The 15588-nt window shown below is 45.2% G+C and overlaps 1 pseudogene; it reads right to left on the bottom strand.

Annotated features, from left to right (window-relative positions):
- Positions 1-217: 217 nt before the first annotated feature.
- LOC119050285 (L-lactate dehydrogenase A chain-like) lies at positions 218-5018 on the bottom strand (annotated as a pseudogene).
- Between the last annotated feature and the right edge of the window lie 10570 nt (positions 5019-15588).

The following is a 15588-nucleotide window of genomic DNA, read 5'->3' as shown; positions in this document are numbered from 1 at the left end:
AGTGGTGCCTCTGAGGAGGTGGAACTGTTTCACACTAACCAGGTTAGGACTGCACAAGGTAAGTACCATCCAGCATCAGGTCAAAGATGCAGGTGAACCATTACTATTTCCATCTTTAGGACATTGGTGTTTTTAGTCACAGATCAGATAAAAAGGACAACATGCACAATCTCCAACTAAAATCCAGTGGTAGCCTTGACAGTGAGGTGGTACGACTTTAGAAGACTTTACAACTGCAGCTCTTTCTGGATCCCCACAGTGTATCTGCACTTTTCTTCAAACGGGCCTCACCCTCAGGTGTCAGAGTCACGTTGACGACATCTGAGATTCTATTCTGTCCCAAGATACAAGGAACCAAGGCAGATGACTTATTTTATTCCATAGAAACCCTTAATTATGATAGAAATTAGATGCACCTGCCTAAGATTTTCCATTTTACCTTTTCTGAAATCTGCCACAGATAGTCCAATGGTGTAGGAGGTATAGCCTTTCAGTTTGATCACCTCATAAGCACTGTTAACCACCTGCTTGTGAACTTTTTCCCACTGTTCCTTGTCTACATCAGTGCCTAAATAAGGGTGCAGAGTCTTTAGGGAGATAACAGCAACATTTACTCTACTGCATATTGGCACACTAGAATCTCCATGCTCCTCAAGGACCCACCTATGACAGCTTAATGGGTGAACTCTGAACTTTTGCCCCATTACATAATGGATTGGGCTGAATCCAGATTGCAACTACTTCAAATAACTTTTGGGAAAGCTGCATATCTTCCAAGATATGTCAGTAAAGATATCCACTGTTTTGGAAACAATAAGCAATTTGCAGTTAGGACTGTATTTTACAACATTAGGGATGATGAGTGTAAAGATGTTCATGTTATGCTGGACCAAATGAAGATGGTTTCTCCCTCTTGTTGGTTTGTCCCAGCTGTGGCAATAACCAGCTTGGAATTTGGAGTCATCTTATAGTCTTTGCCAGAGACAATTTTTGGTGTTCTAAGGAAAAAGCTACCATGTATGAGACCCATCACCACTCCCTTCAATTTGCTTTCCATGACATCAACAAGAGCAAGTTTATCTGCCAAGTTCTTCATTAAGATGCTGATAGCACAGATCATGCCAAGAGCACTAACCCCAATGACTGTGATTTTATTCTTGGGACTTCTTTTTTTTTTTTAAGAAGAAGATTCACAAGCAGCTAACCATTGAGAACTACCATACTGGGCTTAGAACCAAAAAGAATGGCATGTGGGCTTCAGTGGCACGTGGCATTGGATCCGGACTTGGCAGCGGCTGATCCAGTCCTCACCTGTCTTAAGAAAGACTATTTTGGTTTTATGTTTCCTCTTTAGTTGTAGTTCATGCATTTGGACAAGAGGGCTCAGGGAAAGAGGCAGAGATAAAATGACCTTGAAGTTAAGGTTGTGGGACAAAGAGTGAATTTTTTATGAAAACAGTTAAGGAATCAAACTTGGGGTTTTTTTGGAGAAGGCAAATGGGTGGTTAAATGATTGTCTTTTAGTACAGGCAACAATTTTATGCGGGATATATAGAAAAAGTATTCCTTATGTCTGTAAAGACTAATAAGAGGGAATGAAATTGAGTTAGGGCCAGAGAGATTTCAGAATAATAAAGGAAAACCAGAGAAAGCCTTCCCCTGGGAGGACATTGAAAGGGAATTAGACAACCACTCACTCAACCAGTGTTCTCCTGAGAATTGTCAGGGTTTAGGGAAGGGAGGTTTGCAGGTGTGATCCCAGATGTTTTTATCCAGATGTTCAGCCTCAGCAGAAAGGTAGCTGCTTAGCTGGTGACTCTGAAGAGGTAACAAGTCTCAACCTCAGGAGCAAATGAATTTTCAGGGACCATTCCGGGCAGCATAGCAGTCTTTCTGGACTGTGCGTCTCCCCTTCCCTGACTATAAAAAGGGAACCTTGTCTTTGCTCTTTGATGTCCAGGAAAAGCCACTGAGACGTATATGCAAAAATAAGTTCTTTGGAGGATTCACAGTATGACCCAAGCCTACATCAGCCAACTTTCTGTGCACCATGTTCTGGGAACATCAAATGTTCCCACCATTTCTCAAACATATGCTGCTCCTTCGCCATGACATCTTTTCTTAAAATGAGTTTCCCTACCCTTCCCCATCTTTATTGTGGCCAATTCCTACTCATCTTTTAAGCTCAGCTTAAATGTCATTGCCTCTGTGGAAAGTTCCCCACTGCCTGAAACTGACTCGGACTGAGTCCTATTTCTGTGTTGCTGAACTTCTCTAACCACACTGTTGTCTTTTCTCAGGACTGAACTCAGTGGATAGAAGTCATATTTCAGTCAGCTTTTCAGTTGCTCTGTTGATAAGCAAATGATTTGTTGGGCACCTTCTATGTCATAGGCACCATGCCAAGCACTGCAGACACATGCAGGAACAAGATGGATGGGATTACTTCCCATCTGGGTGGGATGCTAATAGATAAGAGGCAGTTACAAACAATATAATTTGATCAGTTGAATTCCTGTAGATGAAGAGGATGCAGAAATGTGTTTCAGGCAGAGGGAACCATATATGTAAATGTTGGCAGCAGGGCAGAACATGGTATGTTTGGGGAAGAGAAAGCAGCTCAGTATTGCTGGAGAATATTGGCACGAAGGTGGAAAGACATGGGGATAGACAGAGGACCAGGAGCTGTGTTATCTTGTGCCTTCTGGGCCCTCAAGGAAGACTAAACTTCATCCTAAGAGCAAGGAGGAGCATCTGGAGGGTTTTAGGCAGAGAAGTGCTATCTCTGATTTGCATGTTGAACGATGATTCTGGCTGCATTCAAGGAACAGATAGGCAGAAAATTAAAGGCCAGGATAGCAGTTAGGAAGGATTCTGGTGAAATCATGGTAGCCTGCTCCATGGTGGTAGCAGCAGGAAGACTAATAGATTGTTGGCAGAGGCAATAAACCAAGTGGAAGGTAGAGGTGGTAATGGAGGAAAGGGCTCGATGGAAGCTTCTCGGCTCCTTTCTTGGACAGTGTTTAGTGAAGGTGTGTTAGTTTCCCAGGGCTTCTGCAACAAGTATCACAAACTGTGTGGCTTAGAGCAACAGCACTTACTGTCTCGTAGTTTTGAGGTCAGAAGTCTGAAATCAAAGTGTTGGCAGTGCCATGCACCATCCAATGGTGTTAGAAAGGATCTGTTCCAGGCATCTCCCTAACTTCTGGTAGCCTCAGGAGTCCCTTGGCTTGTAGGTGGCTGTCAGCCCCATGTGTCTCCTCACATGGCATTCTTACTGTGTCTGTGTCCAAATATCCCCTTTGTATAGGCCTACTCTGTTCCAGTATGACCTCACCTTAATGACCTCTGTAACAACCCTATTTCCAAATAAGGTGACATGATGAGGTACTGAGAGTGAGGATGTCAGTATATAAATTTTGAGGGGACATAATTCAACCCATATTGGGGGAGGGAGTATCATTCATTAAGACAAAGAGCTCTTGTAGGGAAGCAAGTTTGAACTTGGGGCATGTTGTGCTTCTTGGCCTTGTGAAAATTCTACAAGAAGGTGTTTAGAAAACTATCTGATATATTGGGCTGATGGTTAGGAGAAGGAGGGTATGGGCTGGGCTGGGCTGGGAGTACAGATTTGAGTCTTCAGCATACAGGGTGGGCAAGATGGGGAGCCTTTGGGCAAAGTCAGACCATTTGGGGGAAATGACCAGTTCATCTTTGTACCCTCAGAGCCTAACTCAGCCTCTGCCATGGTTCTAAATGTTGGATGAATAAGTGCCTGTTAAAATGCAAGTGTTTCTTTAACTCTCCATTAGTTAGGAAGAAGAAGGCTTTGCATGGATAATGTCCTCCAACCCCACACCGGCTCTGTGACATGAGGGGAGTATACTTTGTAGGAATGAGAAATATGCATCTTTAGGTTTCACCTTACATTCACCTAGAGAAGCAATTTTCATCAACTGGTGTGCTGCAAGAATTTCTAAAATAGGCAATACCTAAATACTAAGTCAGGGGCACTGACCTCTTTTCCCTCGGATGGTCAAGTTGAAAATGACAAGAGCCAACACAATAGCCATCTGGTATGCATAAACCAAAATTATACCTATTTTTTTGTCAGAGTAGCAAAAAATATATATTTTTGGTGTGCTGGACAATTAGTTTATGTGTGCCATGAGATGAAATAAGAAAGAAAATCGCTGGTCTAGAGGCTAACTTAGTAAATTTGTCAAAGGCTCCCCCCAGCAGAAGCCAGAAGTTCAGGGGTGAGGGGGTCCTAGGGCTGTGCCCAGTTTTTGATGTGTAAGACCATGAGCAGAGGAGAGGCCTATGAGTCTTACTGTAGTTTACAGCAGCATTTCCTTTTTAACTTGAAAATCTTGACCTTTGCCATCAGCCCAGCTTTTTAATAAACTAAACTATGCTGCAGTTCCAAGTAAAGCCCTTTCTACTCCACCTCCTTTCCCCGCAAATCCAGAAACTGATAGTAATTTGATCTTGAGGGAATTTGGGGCCAAGTGGCTCTCCCACCTGGCTGCACTGGAGTGCAGGCTAGGGGTGGGTGGGGGGAGCTGGGGGGCAGTGTACTCGGCTGCTCCAGCCTTCTTTGTGTCTGTTGCCTGGTGACATCCAGAGGCCCTTATCTCAGAACCATGTTCTGGCTTGCTATTGGTCCGGTGGTGGCATTTGTTGACAATAGACACTTCATTGGCCCTGGACTCTGAAAGAGACCTCAGGAGCTTGGGTTTCAGGCTGCAGTGCTTGTCCAAATGAAATTCCTTAACTCTTGATGTTCCTGGCCAAGAGGGCCCAGCTGCAGCCCTAGAGTGAGTGTGTCCTCCCAGATCCATAGCCCCATCCTTCTCTGCTTCGGAGTGTGCAGTCTGACTGGGCATTTCCTTTTCTGCTACGCTTCTGTGGCAGGACAGGGTTGGGTGATTTTTGTGTTTTTTCAATCTTCTCACATCTTCCTGGGCTTTCTTGTGAGACAGTTTAAAACAGACTTTGTTGGCATAACAAGTCATTTGAGCCGAGCTAGGAGAGGCAGTCGATATTAGCCAGAGAAAAGGTTTGTTTTGTCAATATTCTAGTCTGGAGAATCTAAAAGACCTAAAACCTCTTCTTGAGGTGCTCAGGAATCTGTGGGTGTGATTACAACTTTTTTGAATGGAGCTGGAGCCAGGCAGGAGAAGAGAGACTGAAAGACCAGAGGACTATGGGGGAGGGAAAGGGGGTGGGAAACCACAGGAGGGGTTTGGATGCTTCCAAGGTGGATCCTGTTGGATCTATGAATGAATCCAGCTCAAAGGGGCGCTGCCATTTACGGAGGTCAGTTATCTACTCGGATGAGTGCTCAGCGTCAGACACATTTCCTGTGTCCTCCCCATTTTCTGCCTCCAGCACCCTTTAGAAAATGGGCCAGCTGAGGGTCCGGCAATGACGAGCTACATCAGGGCAGCTGCAGTGAGAACTAGAGGTTGCCCAGTTAAGGGAAGCAGAGTTCTATCGGGCTTCTCAAAGGTCCCAGATCTAATCTTTTAAACACTTCACTGTTTGGAGGAATGTATAGGCCCAGCTTCCTGGAAAAGCCCCCATTCCCTTCCCTGCACCCTCATGGCTTTCTCTTTTCTCACCTATATATAACAAAACTGATACAGGGTGCAGCCAAGGGGGGTGCAGAAAAAGGGATTTGGAATGGGGTCCAGAACTCAGGGTGTCTAGGAAATATTAGAAAGACATATAAGATGTCCTCACCCCTTCCTCCCTCAGGTGTGAGTTTGGGGAAGGGACACATGGAGCAGGAATATGCAGGGCTGTTTTGTACAGCAACAGCTTTGCAGCTAATCGGATGGCATGGTCATTTAACATATCTATAGCCTTTGGCTGGTTGCTTAGATATGTTAAATAGCAGTGGCCATGATCTGAGCCAGGGTGATGGAAAGGGACTCCCCCACAAGAGGTAACTGGGGGGCAGGTCCCCCAAGTTACAGTGTCTGCGCGGGAACTTGGAGAAGATTGGCTCCATGACATGGGGCCACCCCTGCCCAGACTCATAATGGCATCTCAGTAAATTTGGAATAATACAGGAATCCTGGCAGGTGTAACTGATTGTAGGAGGAGTTGGAAATGGGGGAACAGAGGAATATTGGTGTGGGGATTTAAACACAGACATGGCAGCCATTGGGGGAGAGCCACGAGTTTTTGGCCAGAGTGGGGACCCCCTTGCAGCTTTGCCAGGAAAAGAGAGCCATGTGTTTTGGCCAGAGTGCAGACCTCTGCAGTTCTGGTGGAGAGAAGAACCATGCAGTTTTGCCAGAGTGGGGACGCCTGCAGCTTTGGTAGAAGAGGCCCACACGGCTTTAAGGTGCTCCCTTTGGCCGTGTGGCCTGGGAAGCAGGAGAGACTTTGCTTGGAAGAAGGGTGAAGAATTCTTGCAGTAGGTCATGAGAAGGTGACACATGGCTTTGTATTAATTAGAGATCCTGCCTGGATGGCGACACAGCTGGTGGTGCCAGCAGCCTGAAACACAGACGTGTGTTTCTTTTCTGGAGTTATGGTACCCTGAACTAGGACAGGGGGGGAAGGAAGGATTGTGGGCATCTGTGGGCATCCTAAAGAACTTTGATATTTTAATGAAGACACTAGGCCACTACTTTAAGTCTATATAGCATTAAACAAACATTCCTTTTCCTTTTCACAAATCTCTGTCATCGAGAGACATCTTTCCTATCTGGCGATGGACAATTTAGCCCAGTAGGGGGTCCTTTCGGTAATAATATATCGTGACCCCCCCCCCTTGGCTCCGTATGTTGGCCCTCTGTGTTCTGTAACAAAAACACTAACTTTCAGGTGGGGAAAACAGAGAATCTTTCAAGGACCAAGCCAGGTTGCGTGTCAGGTGTGAGGGAACACTGGGAAACAGGAGGAAGGAGAACGGTCTTCCCTCCCTTCTCCTGACCCTTGCAACCAACTGCCTAAGTCTGATGTACATTCCAAGAGAGGCACCCAAAGAGGAAGATCTCAAAATAGGAGAGAGAGAGTACTGTGGGTTTCAAGCTGAAAATTCAAGATCCATAGACCTATGTCTATAGTAGCCAGTATTCCAAAGCAAGTAGGGTTTGGGGCTGGGGCAGGAGGGCCAGGATCCCACGTTTAGGGAGACATGTCTATAGGGTCCCAGTGACCCATGGGTCATAGAGATTCTGCTGAGACCCACGGGAGCCCAGATGCCTTGGCTGTTTCTGTCTAAAGGCCACTGTCGGGTTGGATGCAGTGAAAGGACTCCTGTCTCCAGCAGGGCTGTGGATCATATTTATGCTGCCTCTTTTGTTTCCTTAGGTTGTCTTTCTGCCAACAACGGCTGTTCCTTGGGGCTTCTAGTATGACTCTCCCTTCTCTGTGCATCTGAGATCCGAGGAAAGGGAGCCATTTATAGCCAATGAGGGGGTAATGGTCCTGCTGAGACTGCAGTAGTGCTTTGCTACCATCCATTTCCACATCCTTTTTGGGCTGAGAACCAGTAGAAAATATCTCCTGAATTGGGCACAGCTAGATTTTAGTTCTGTGTTTTCTTTCCCCCCCAGAAAGAGGGGACTGATTCTGATTTAAGCACAGTCACTTGCAACCACTTCACGGTTTTGTATTTTGCTTATAGGCATTGCAGAGAGTGGAAGAAGTGTTGGGATGATAATTATGTTAAGATCTGTTCCAAAGTTAAAAGTAGGAAAAAGGTCAATTTCCCATAGGAAGGATCAATGACCTTGAAATCACTCTGAGAACGATTCTGAAACAAAATTTTTAAGAGAGATTATTAGCTTCCTAGGGCCACTGTAGCAAAACATGCCAAACTGGGCAGCTTAAACAACAGGAATTTATTGACTCACGGTTCTGGAGGCTGGAAGCCTGAGATTAAGGTGTTAGCAAAGTGGGCTCCTTCTAAGGGCTGTGGAGGAGAATCTGTTCCATGCCTCTCCCCAAGCTTCTGGTGGTTTGCTGGCAATCTTTGACATTCCTTGAGATGTATCACCCCTATATTGGCCTTTATTTTCACACGATATTCTCTCTATGTGCATGTCTGTGTCCAAATGCCTTCTTTTTATAAGGATCCCTGCCATATTGGATTAGGCACCCTTCCTACTCCAGTATGATCTCATCTTAACCGGTTATATCTGCAATGACCCTATCTCCAAATAAGGTCATATTCTAAGGCACTGAGGGTTAAGGTTTTTTTTTAATTTGAGGGGAACACACCTATAAGACAAAGGTTTTTTTAAATCCTTACCCGAGAACATTTTTTTCATTATTTCTTAGAGAGAGGAAGGGAGAGAGATAAACGTCCATGAGAGAGAGGAGCATCAATTGGTTGCCTCTCATACCTGCCCAGACTGGAGACCAAATCCGCAACCTTTTCGTTATGAGACTATGCTCCAACCAACTGAGTCACACCTGCCAGGGCAAAAATCTAGAGCTTTTGAGGATTTAGTAAAATAAACCAGTCATCTCCAGGAACCAATGTGAGCCCACGGAGAACACGGCATATCGTTCTAACTAGATTTCCTACTCTCAGTGTTAAAGATGAGTAACTAGACTCACCCGGACAGATGGGCGAGTTTGTTCCAGGGTCCCTAAAGTTCAGAAGTGAAACAGTTTGACAAGGAAAGTACAGTGACCCCCAGTGGCTTCAACATTTGGCCTGGTGGGCAAGGAGCTACCAGAGTTACGAGGGTGACGGCCAGTACGTGTCCAGGGGGGGAGTTTTCAGAATCATTTACACTGAAATCTCTAAAGCTTAAAAAACAATCTCCTAACACTTCCCTTGTCATCATACGACTTCCTTTTAATTTCCAAGCCTCATTTGCACCTTTTCCCACAGAGTCTGTCTGAACGAAAGCAAATCTCTGTTTTCGCCAGGAATAACAGTGCGAAGGAGTGGGGATGGCAGAGCCCTAGAGCCCAGGCTTGGGCCTCCATTTCCCGCCATTGTTCCCTCGGTCAGGTTCCCAAACCCTCGCCTGAGCTGTCCGGGGGCAGTTTTTCCAGATAAAAATGGCCTGGTTGGCTGCCAGTGATTCAGGCAGGTTCACAGCCCCAAACCTGTTTTATCTCTCCTGCTTATCACCTATCATCAGCTGCCAGGAGACAGACAATAGGGGCAAAGAGGCATTTTGGCTGAGCCAGGTCTTAGGTAGCCCCAAGGGGGTCAGAGGCCTCCAAACAACCTGACTCCCGTAGTCTCAGGTCCCTGGAGGCTTCCCTGCTAAGAGTCCTTTCCAAGGGAAAGTGGGAAAGGGGCAAGGATTCAGGGAGGTCCCTCGGCAACAGCATATTCCCTTGGGGCCCGCAGAGCAGGAATGGTTGTCTGTGTGTGTTGATTCAGCCCTTCTTCAGATCATTGTTTCGAGAAGCTCCCGACTTCAGTGAGTATTCGAGTGTCCACAGAAGAGGCTCCGAAAGACCTTTCAGGAAGTCTCTTTAGTTTATTCTTTTTCCCCAGGAAAATTTGTTTAACTTAAAAAGTAATTCTGGTGGTAAAACTAGTAAAATCTGAATAAACTCTGTATTGAACTAATGTCCATTTCCTGATTTTGATATTGTACTACCGTTAAGCAAGGGTATGATTTTTGCAACTTTCTGTGAATCTGTCAGTATTCCAAAGTAAAAACATTATGTATTTAAAAAGTAATCATGATGGCTTCCCCAAACTCAGTCAATAGGCCTTGCCTTTGAAAAGCCGTAGAGTAGGAAGAACTGAGAGCACAGGATTCGGGCCAGACAGACCTCAATTCAAATGCAGGCTTCACGCCTACAAGCTGTGTGACTTTGGGCAAGTTACTTAATCTCTCTGAGCCTGATTTCCTTATCTATAAAATAAATCTCAATGCCTCCGGGAGGTGGAGAGTATGAAGACTAAATGAGGTAACTCATGGAAAGCACCTAACAGGATGAATGGTAAAGCAGTTACTAAATGTCCTTTTAAAACTAGTCTATTGAATAGAAGAGCTGGGTGTGTGTTTTTGAGAAGCTCGGCAGGTCACCTGTGTAGCTGAACGTTTTTAGAGGCCTCAGGATGAGGGTCCACACCTGGACGTGATACTAACATGAGTCAAGAGCTTATGGAAGAATTGTTTGAATTCTGTCCTAATATTTTCCCTATACATTGTCCGAAGTCCCACATTTCTTAATGTGGAATTAGATTATGCAATTAACATCACAGAATAAACAATGTTCCATTTCCACTGCAAATAGGAATTGGCTGAAGTCTACCAGCCAGGTGGCTGGGGCTATGGTAGGGCAGGAAGCAGCAGGGGCTAGAAGGTATTGGGCCGTATTGTCCCCACCTCCTGAGTGAGAGCTAATTAAAGGAAATATGCTTGTGAAGTATCCCAGGTACCTGCACTCCAGGAGGAGAAGGGCCACCTTGTCCAGTAGAAGCCTCTGGCCACCCATCACCTCCTCCTGGAGATTTAATAGATCGAGAAGCCAGTTTTGGTCATTCTCTTTCTACTCCTACTCCACTTCCCAAGCCCTATATTCCAGACATCCCAGTTACTCATTTCTCAGACACCACCTGGGTTTTTCCAATGAGGTTGGCCATCCAGCTGGAAAGCCCCTTGCTCCACCCACTTCTTCAGGCTCATTCCCCCTGGCAGGTTCCATCCCACCCATTTTTCAAAGCTTCCACCAAATGCCTTATCTTCCTTGAAGCCTTCTCTGGATCACCATTCAGAGGTCATCCCCCTCCTTTAAACTCTCCCAGCTCCTGGTTCATCTCTTTGTCATAGCCTTTACCACATTCATTAAACAAAAAAATTTCTGTGTTGCATCACCAAGCTCTTGCTGGGCCCCAGAGATTCAGGGGTGGATAACAGTGCGTGTGTGCATGTGTGCATATGTGGGTGCTGGGGTAGGGGTGCCAGGGATGGGTGTCAAACAAATACTCCCACAAAGAAGTACACATCTGCACATGCTCTAAGGGATTAAAGAATTATGATGCATGCTATAAAGGCAGCTCTAGTTTAAAAGGAGAGACCGGGAAAAGCCATTCTGAGGAATAAATATTTAAACCGAGATTTGATGGATCAGTTGAAGTTGTATGTTATGTTAAGTGAAGAGAGTGAATAAGAACCTTTCATGAAAAACAGTAGATATGAAGCCCACGAGGCCAGAGAATGATTCGGTATTCGAAGAGCTGAAAGGAGGCCAGTGAGGCTGCAAAGAGTGGAATCAAAGGAAGTGGAAGTAGTAGGAAGTCCAATCAAGAAGGACTGTGAGGTCATGGGAAGCATTTTTGAAATTTCCCCAAGTACAAGAGACTTCTAAGCAGTAAGCAATGTGGTCTAGTACGTAATTTAAGTATTCTTCTGGTTGCTATCTAAAAACAGAAGTATGACTACAAAATGTGGCTATCAAGAGATCGTCCCATCCTCCAGTAAGAGGTGGTGGTGGTGGCAGCAGGGATAGTGAGAGAGGAGAGATCCTAGATCTGTTTGGAGGCCTGACATTTTACTGGATGTGGATACTGAGAGAGGAGGAGGTGTTAAAGATTACTCCCAGATTAATGGCTCGGACGTCTGAGTGGACAGTGATGCCACCCAATGAGAAGAGCCGTGTTGGAAGAATTGCAGGTTAAAGTGGAAATTGTCTGAGGTGTAATTTTAGACATAATATTGAAAGCAGAGATGTCAAGTAGGCAGTTAGATCTATTGATCCTGAGCTAAGAAGAGAGGTCAGGGCTGAAGACATATGTTCAGAAAGCAATCAGTGTGCAGCTTTAAGTCATGTGAGTGAATGAGGTTGACTTGGATTAGAATGTGAAAAGGGATAAGAAGACATGAAGAGGAGAGCAAAGAGGGGAGGGCAGCAGAGGACAGTTGAGAAAAGATGGGAAGAACATACAGAATCAAACTTCAGAGGACCCTATCTTCTGCTTTGTATAAAAATAATCTCTGTTCCTCCGATCTGAGCCAAATTTGTATCCTGGGTTCAGCAGTGAATCTGAAATTAAAGAATTTGCTGGGCTCTGAATTATGAATGTAAATTTGTTCAGTAAACATTGACTGAGCATCTACTTCCATCTACTGACAGTCTCTGCTTCCAGGGATCTCCCATACTAATGAGGTGAACAGATGTGGAAAGACACCAATGTCTGTGACACCTACTTCGAATAAAGTGAATACTCCCTAGATTCTAGGTATATGCCTACAGATCTTCACTCACTATTTCACATAATACTGAAATCAACCCAATGAGGTGGGTAATATTATTCTCATTTTATAGACAAAGGAGATGAGACTAACAGAATTTGCATTATTTGCCCAGGATCACACAACTGGCTGATGGCAGAGTGAAGATGGGAACTCAGGCTTGCCCGGCTGTCACTCTGTGTTCTTAGATTTGAGAAATACTCAGGCCCCTTATTCCTGGGTCAGATGTCACTGCCCTCTTATCTCTTGCCTTGGGTTCCTGCCACAGCCTCTTTATAGCTCCCTGCCTCAAATCTCTCCCTGGTTGGATCCATTCCTTTGTAGCCAGAGTGGTCTTGAATAACAAATCTCAGGTCTAGCCCTTGTTTAAAGCCCTCAATGGCACACCACGATCCTCTGGATGAGTCCAAAATTCTAAGCCTGATGCTGTAGGCTCTCCTCTTCCATCTTGCACATTCCACACTTTAGCAACATTCTCTGCTCCAGCAAGAAGGAGATGCTTGGCCCTGACTGGTGTGACTTGGTTGGAGTGTTGTCCTGTGCACCAAAAAATTATGGGTTCAATCCCTGGTCAGGGCATGTGCCTGGGTTGTGGGTTTGGTCCCTGGTCAAGGCATGTTCAAGAGGCAGCCAGTTGATGTTACATCAGTGCTTCTCTCACTTGTTTTCTCCCTCCCTTCCCCTCTCTCTAAAGATAAATAAATAAAATCTTGGAAAAAAATAAAGAAGGAGCTGCTTTTAATCTCCTTTCACACACTTGGCTGCACCTCAGCTCTGGGCCCCTATCCTTGAAAACATGCTCTTTCTCCATCTTTACCTGGATGACTTCTACTCATCAAGACTCAGCCAAGGGCAGAAATCACACAGGACCTCTTCTTGGACCTGCACTTGGTCATACTGTATGACAACCATCTTTTTATGTGTTGGTTTTCACCACTAGATTGAATTTGTGGGGAAAACCAAGGTTTTTTCATCATCTCCATATCTCCAGCACCTACCACGGTGACCAAAAAATAAGTCACTCAGTAAATGCTTGTTTAAATAAATGAATGAGTGAGTGAGTGATTGATTATAAAGGACTAGGATGTATTGGGTGCCAAATGAGTAGAATAGACAATAAATGTAAGAGAAAGGAGGAAGTAGCCACTTCCAGTTGAGATAGCTCCAGAAGCTTCACAGATAAGAAGAAATTTATGCTGGGCCTTGCAGGATGAGATAACACGTGTGAAAGGGCTGGCCCCGTGCCGACCTGCAGTTGGTGTTGAATAAAGGTGAAATGAATCTGATTTGGCTAGGCTGAAAGAAGCGGGGAGACATTGCATCAGGGCAGGTGGTGAGGGCAAAGGTTCAAAGGTTCTGAAGTGGAAAAGCACAAGGCAAGTTCAGGGAACAAACAAGAGACCTGTTTGACTGAAGCAAAGAATTTGCATCCCGAGAAACAATTAGGTTGGAAGTGCAGGTGCGGGCAAGTAGTGGACAATGAAGAGACATCTCATACTTTTATACAGAGTGGTAAATATACAAGAGCCACAGTTCTGTCTACACCTGTGTTTTCCATCAAAGAGGTATCAATTTGAACTCAATTAAGGGAAACTTTAAACAATGCAAGCGAAATGTCCAAACACTCAGGGTCGTGAGATGGAGGCAGAGGGAGTGAGGTGCAGGGTAGGCAATTACTTGGTGTGTCTGCAGTGGAAACAATAGGTGACAATAACTGACCGGTTTTCATTTTTCTGTCTTTGTAGTTTTGTCTGAATCAGAGAGCAGATGAATTGAACTAGGGAAAAACTTACTTTTGGCAGGAAATGCAGTAGGGAGGAGAATGGGAAATCCTAAAGTCACGCCAGGAGAGGAAGCAGTCAGTGCTGGTCAGGCTGAGAAGAATGGGGCCTGCTTGCTGCATTTGGCTCCTGGCCTGTTCTTGGGAACAGCCTACCTGTAAGATGCTTGACAGTACAGCAAATGGGCATGTGTCATGGTGGCCACCACTGGCTGTTTGGAGCCAACACCAATAATATACTGTGTTTGGAGAAGGAAAGCAAAGAATGTAGTTGGGCAACACACAGGACAGCTCTCTCCCCTCCCCAGCCCCACCTGCATCCTGTGTGTGACTCAAAGGAGTCAAAGTGCTGCAGTGCAAAGACACTGGGAGCTAGTCCCCACAGCTGCTGTGTCCCGGCTGTGTGTTCTTCACAAGCCACTGAAACTCCAAGATGTAGTCTTCTTTCTCTTCTGTTGTTCTAATGAGCAAGGTGGGTTAAGGGTTCCTTCCAGATCTCAAGTTCTATGGGTCTCCCATGCTTTGGCTCTAGAAAGAGAACCAGTGGAATATATATAAAGAGAAACAGATTTGTGGTCGTGGAGGTTGGCAGGTCCAACAGCCACAGGATGGGTTGGCAGGCTGGAGATCAGGGGAGCTGGTGCTGCAGTTTCAGTGGCAGGCTGCCCCCGTGGAACAGGGAAGAGACGATGCTGCAGATGAAGTCGGAAGGCAGGCTTTCTTGCCCGGGGGAGGCTGACCTTTTGTTTTATTTAGGATCTCAAGTGATCGAATGAGGCCCAGACACATTAGGAAGGGCAATTGCTTTACTCAAGGTTCACTGGTTTAAAATATTAATCTCATCCAAAGAAGACTCTTACAGAAACACCCAGAATAATATTTGATCAGATACCTGGGTACCTATGGCCCAGCCAAGTGGCACAGAAAATTAACCATTATACCTGGTTATCTGGCCTTACATCCTGAGCCAGATCTCACTCACCCTTTGATCTACAAAAGAACATTGTCCACCCTGGCCCTGCATTTGCCGTCCTTCATTCCTCAGCTTACACGGTACCTCCCATCCCTCCCCATTCATCTCTCTGTTCCACTTATTTAAATCCTTCATTTCTTTCATTTAGCACCTCCTCCTGAGAGCGGTGTCACATTCTAATAGGAAACTTCAGATAATTTCCACAACCTCTGGATATCTTAGTTTCCTCTTCCGTGAAATAAGGACGATGACCCCTATCATAGTGAAAGATGCACGAGCTAATATGCGTCAGATAGAACAGCTGTCTCCCTCTCGAGAGCATTGACTTTTTATTGGTATTCTCTGCCTCCTACTCCCTTCTAGAGATGTGTGAAGAATAAAAATAATGGTGGCTCGGGATTTCACAGTTACCTTAAAAGTAAAGTGATTTGAACACAGACACTTACACATAGATTTTACTTTTGTTCCTCACTTTTGTTTGTAACTCAGTGGGCTTGAATTTCCAATGGTTATAAGAATTACTGCCCAGAGTTTTAAACACGCAACAGTGTCTGCTCTATCCACAGGCATTGAAGGATGTTGGAGGATAAATGTGACCGTGTGTGATTTTTGTCCTATGCACTGATTCTGTGAAGAAT

The sequence above is a fragment of the Artibeus jamaicensis genome, unplaced genomic scaffold, assembly GCF_021234435.1.
Source record: "Artibeus jamaicensis isolate MK-2021 breed Jamaican fruit bat unplaced genomic scaffold, CSHL_Jam_final contig_797, whole genome shotgun sequence".
NCBI classification, from domain to species: Eukaryota; Metazoa; Chordata; class Mammalia; order Chiroptera; family Phyllostomidae; genus Artibeus; species Artibeus jamaicensis.
This window is presented reverse-complemented; position numbering and strand designations above follow the sequence as displayed.